This window comes from Elephas maximus, chromosome 11 (assembly GCF_024166365.1).
Source record: "Elephas maximus indicus isolate mEleMax1 chromosome 11, mEleMax1 primary haplotype, whole genome shotgun sequence".
Taxonomy (NCBI): domain Eukaryota; kingdom Metazoa; phylum Chordata; class Mammalia; order Proboscidea; family Elephantidae; genus Elephas; species Elephas maximus.
In genome coordinates, this window is record NC_064829.1 from 70,177,529 (window position 1) to 70,183,740 (window position 6,212).

Consider the following 6,212-nt stretch of genomic DNA (forward strand, 5'->3'; position numbering starts at 1 on the left):
CCTCATTGAGAAGGTACCTTTTGAGTAGACCTGAAGGAAGTGAGGGAGCATGTAATCTCAACAAATAAGGAAAAAAAAAAAAAATAAGGAAGGAACACCCCAATTATCAGGAGAGGGTACAAGAGGGGCATCTGTACTTAACCAGGGCCAAAGTTCCAGATACTGGAATTGGATCACAGGGTCAGTTAGACCAACAACATTGACACCGAGTCACCTGAGGTTGAATGAAAGCTGCTTAGATCAGGGCAGGGATGAGTTATTATTCATCTTTGTACCCGAACCATCACACACAGATGCCCAGTGAATGTTTATTGAGCTGAGCCCTGTTAAACCTGGAGAGCCTGGGGTGGGGCTGAGATAAATGTGATCCCATAATACAGGGCAGCCCCCCTAGCAGAGATGACACTTCTACTAGAGAATGTAATGATCTCCTTTCTCTTTTTGTGACTGTCTTTCTTATTAGATCATGAGGGCAGAGATCATCTTTCAACTCTGCACCCTTAGCATCTCACCCCAATAAAAGGGAGGAGAGGAGAGGAGGGAGCAGGAAGGAAGAGACAAGGAAAACGGGATAGGGAAACTAAGCAAACGCTGCTCAGCGCTTAAGACCCCCAAAAGATCTTAATCTAGCCCCATAATGCAGATGTGTTTTCTGTTTAACATGTTTGGATTTTACATAAAACTGCATGGTAAAGCTAAATTATGGTGATAAATTCAATGATTTTTAATATATATAACAGAAAATTGCCATTTTAGCCATTTTTAAGTATAATTCCATAACACTGATTATATTCACTATGTTGTACAGCCATCATCAGTATCTATTTTCCAAAAGTTTTTCATTACCCCTAACAGGAACTTAGTACCCCTTAAATGCAACAGCTTCCCATTCTGCCAGCCCCTGGTAACCACTAATAACCTTTTATCTCTATGTATTTACCTATTCTAGAGATTTCATATAAGTGGAATCATACAATATTTACCCTTTTGTATCTGACTTATGTCATTCAGCATAATGCTTTTGAGGTTCATCCATGTGCCCCTTAGGATTTTAATAGGAACTGCACCCATACTGCTAACAGTGGGGATGGATTGACCAAAACCATCTCAAACTTTTGTAACTTATCTTTGATAAGCACAACACACATTCTGAAACAGCTGGTTAGAATTATGTGATCATAGTCAGGGATGATAGTCAACACCACTTAACATCTTGTAGGCATGGGCATCCCGCCCTCAGTTTGGATGATGGCTCTCAACAATCAGTATGGCCATTCTGGTGAGTCCTGGATGCAAATCAGCTTAGACTATAATGCCAAATTCCTCTGGACATCCTTCTCAACAGCAGCTATCTGTTGTATTCTCATCAAGTTTGTACATTTCGGAGTTGAGTAACAGCTTCGCATCCGTCTGCACATTGCCGGTGTCTTTGCTGTAAGTATGGTAGAGGGAAATCATTATGAACTGAACTTCATTCCTTGTACAATTGTGACCACATTTTGATCAGCCAGGGAAGGACTGGAATGTATAGCCCTTACCTGAATTAACCTTCCTACTCTCTTTCCTTCCAGTGTGCCCTTACCTTCTTATTCACCCATCCAGTTCCTACTGCCCTCGCTATCTTTCCTTCCCATCAGATGTCAGAGTCCTAGCATGTACTTGGCTTCTCTCCTATTTGACCACTAAACCTACTGACCTAGCTGCCAAAGAGAGACAGGAGAGAAGGAACAAAAGAACAAGGAGGTACCACAGCCTTTTTTTAAGACCTGGGTTGAGAATCCAATGCTTTGCCCAGAAGCTGGCCCCAGTCTCTCCAGGATTCATTCTTCTATACTCCATCCCTAGTCTGCACCTTAGACAAGATGATCTTGTACCCCTGTCCCTGCCCCTGGTCCAGACCTGGCTTCATCCAACCTTTTCTCCCCACTGTCTCTGCTCTCAGAACCATCTGCCCTAATCATTCAAACTCAAAGGAACCAAACATCTGTTTCTGTTGCTTCTGGATCTAGAGGATCAAGTCAGGGCACACTCTGGTGGTCAGGAGGAGAGGTGACAACCTCTGGCAGTCATCTAAGGTCAGGCCCTTGTAGAAGATTTTGCTGGGGCAGCAGAAAACAGGAGGCTCTCCATATATTTTCCACCTTTTCTTGCTTGAATATCTTCCCTCCCTTCCCAGGTGGTGGAGTGTACTGAGAGGGGGGATGGAGTAAAATTTCTCCCACTCGATTCACAACTTCTTCATAACTCCTCATCTGCGTGTCCAGAGTAGTTTGGCATGCTCATATATTGGACTTTTAACAAACACAAATCATTCTACTACAGGACAAGGGGATGTCAGGATATCAACTATGATCAAAATGAATAAATGAGAATAATTTCTTTTTTATTAGTGAACATTTATTGAGGCTGTCTACCAAATAGTGTTGCTAACCATTACCTGCACTATTTCATGTGTCCTCAGAAGAACTCTAGAAGTAATATTATCATCCCCATTTTACAGATGAGGAAACTGATGCCTAGAGAATTTAACCAACATGCCCAATTTTACAGGATCAGTCAATGGTGGACATGGACTTGACCTAGGTCACCGAACCCAAAGCACTTCCCCTTCATCACTGCTCTAAGATTCCTCCCATAGGCCTCAGTATCCAGGTAATTCAGCTTGATTTGGTTTAAAGCACATCTCAGTCTCTCCCAAACCTTTCCTATTTTAGCCCAGAAAGTGTCCTCTAAGTCTGACGTTGTGGCTCACAGTTCTGTAGGGTCACAGATCTCCCCCAAGATTTCATCTGAATCTACTCCCCAATCCTTGCTCTCATGGTTTCTTTATACCTTATGCAGCTACATGACGTACATTTATAATTGTCATTCCCCACAGACTTGGTACTTTCAAAGCTTCCAAAGGCATCTACATCTCTGCCTCTCACCCTGAACTTCTCTCCCTGAGAAGCTCACTCACGTTTCCCTAGCCAGTCCGTTTTTACCTTCTTTGCACTATTATCACCCATTGGTGGTTCTTTCATTTTGCACTTACTGCATTCTGCCTTATGTCATAGCTAGCTGTTCACATACCTGTGATATCAATACGTGTCTAAAAGCTAACATTGTTGTTTTTTCACCTCGCCCACCTCCTACACACATACCCACACCCATATCCACACAGTCTTGCATAATAACGTGCTCATGCCCTGCACACAACCAGTGCTTAATTAATGTTCATTTGAAATAATCAATCAGGGATTTCTATTTTCCTTTCCAGGGTCATACTTCCTTTTCCCCTCTCAGGGAACTATCTCTAAGTCATTTCTTCACAAATCTGTTACAAACCCAGTTACTCCAACGCAGCCAGAGTAGGATTTAGGATTATTTCCAAAACCATTGCAAATAAAACGTTGGGAAGAGCGGGTGTGGATGGAGTAAAGGCTTATGATATGTGACATGAGAATTCTCACTCTGAGCTTTAAAGAATATGGACTTTCCAGTATGGATCCTTACCCAAGGGTTCCCTACCTTAGGACCTCTGTTCACATAGAATTGGATTCCTCAACCCATGGTGGCTTATCTATATACTTATATTTCCTAAGTGCTTATCTGCATGGATAAACTAAAGAAGGTGCCTCAGTGCTGCTATAACAGAAATACTACAAGTGAATGGCTTTAATAAACAAATTTATTCTCTCAGAAACTAGGAGGCTAGAAGTCCAAATTCAAGGAACAAGCTACTAGGGAATGCTTTCTCTCTCTGTAGGTTCTGCAGGAAGGTCTTTGTCATCAGTCTTCCTCTGGTCTAGGAGCTTCTCATCACAGGGACCCTGAGTCCAAAGGATTTGCTCTGCTCCTGGTGCTCCTTTCTTGGTGGCATGAAGTCCCTCTCCTCTCTGCTCCATTCTCTCTTTTATATCTCAAAAGAGATTGACTCAAGATACAACCTAATCCTGTAGATTGAGTCCTGCCTTGTTAACATAACTGCCTCTAATCCTGCCTCATTAACATTATAGAGGCTTTTTAACACATAGGAAAATTAGATCACAAAATGGAGGATAATCACACAATACTGGGAATCATGGCCTAGGCAGGTTGACACACATTTTGGGGAGACACAATTCAATCCATAACAGAAGGTAATTGAGCCATTGTGCATTTATACATTTGGGAAAAGAAAAATACTCAAAATAGCTACCACTTATGAAGCATGTATTACGTATGTCACTAATAAGAAAATGTTAATTGCAGTAATATGTATAAAGCAGTATACTAGGTGCTTTGAATTCTTCTGGCAGTCCACGGTATATTCAATAATCTTTGCCAACACCACAACTCAAATATGTCAATTCTTCTTCAGCCTTCCTTTTTCATTGTCCAGCTTTCACACGCGTATGAGGCAATTGAAAATGCCATGGCTTGGGTCAGGTGCACCTTAGGCCTCAAAGTGACAACATTGTTTTTTAACCAGGACTGCCAGCAGAATGAGCAAATCTGTCTTGGAAGAAGTATAGCCAGAATGCTCCTTATCAAAAGGACGATATACAGATTACGCAATAAGCAAGGTATGCACAGGCTTACTTGCGCTTACTAACCTGTAGTGCACAGTTTCACCTGTTTTTCGCCACATCAAAAATTAAAGATGTGGTGAAACCCATGTGAAATTGTGGACTACAGCTTAGTAAGTAAACACACTTAAGAGTGTGTACCTTGCTTGCTGGTTAATCCAACCCTCAAAGGGACCAATCCTTGGAGAAGGACATCATGCTTGGTAAAGTAGAGCGTTAGTGAAACAGAGGAAGACTTTTAATGAAATGGATTGACACAGTGGCTACAACAATGGGCTCAAACGTAGTAACGATTTTGAGGATGGTGCAGGACCAAGCAGTGTTTCATTCTGTTGCACGTAGAGTTGCTATAAATTGGAACCTACCTGAGGGCACCTAACACCACCAACAGGTACTTTGCAAATATCTCACTTAATCCTCACAGGCACCCAGTCGAGGTGGGTATTGTTACCTGAAGTTCACAGCTGTGGAAATTGAGGCTCAGAGATATTATTGCTTTGCTTAAGTCATACTTTTAATAAGATTCAAGGCTTTGCTGTGACCTATTGGTCACATATAAAAACAGCCATTTTACTCTTTTTCCATGTGGGCATATCCCTTCTTTTATTCCATCATTCATGACGTGCACAAATCCTGATTATGCCTGCAATCACTCACGGTGGTACTATTTCTCTAGCGTGTGATTGGCTTAGGGGTGAGTATGTGGCCCACTTCAGGGCATGAAATATAAGGGCAGAAACCTGGAGGGCTTCTAGAAAAGGTTCTTCACTATCAAAAAGAAGTGCACAAAGAAGGAGTTCCTTAAGGTGGAGCCAAGATGGCAGAATAGACAGACGTTTCCGGCAAGCCCTCTTTACAACAAAGACCAAAAAAAACAAGTGAAACGAGTATATTTGTGACAAGCTGGAAGCTCTGAGTTTCAAAGGCTCAGAACAGGGTACCAGCGATGTTATAAAAAAGAAGACAACATTAAAATAATAAAGAGGGACGAAGAAATGTAATCACACACCTTCCATATGGAGAGGAAGATACGGCAATACAAAGAAATAAAAGTTAGGTTTATATTTAAAAAATAGGGGTAAATAATAAGGTAACCACAAAGGAGACAAACTATCCTACTCATCAAAATAAAATATGAGAAAAAAATAGAGGCTCAGCGGAAACAAAATCAACAACAACAAATATGAGGAAAGGACAATATAATCTACTCAGCACATAAAATTAAGTGAGAAAAAGAAACTGTCAACAAAACACAAAAAAAGGCATCAAAATGATAGCACTAAATTCATAAAAATAAAAAAAATAAAAAAAAAAAAAAATTCATACCTATCCATAATTACCCTGAATGTAAATGGACTAAATGCACCAATAAAGAGACAGAGAGTGGTAGCATGGATTAAAAACCAAGTTCTGTCTACATGCTGTTGACAAGACACACACCTTAGATTTAGAGACACAAACAAACTAAAACTCAAAGGATGGAAAAAAATATATCGAGCAAACAACAATCAAAAAAGAGCGGGAGTGGCAATATTAGTTTCTGACAAAATAGGCTTTAAAGTTAAATCCATCATAAAGGATAAGGAAGGACACTATACAATGATTAAAGGGACAATACACCAAGAAGATATAACCATATTAAATATTCATGCACCCAATGAC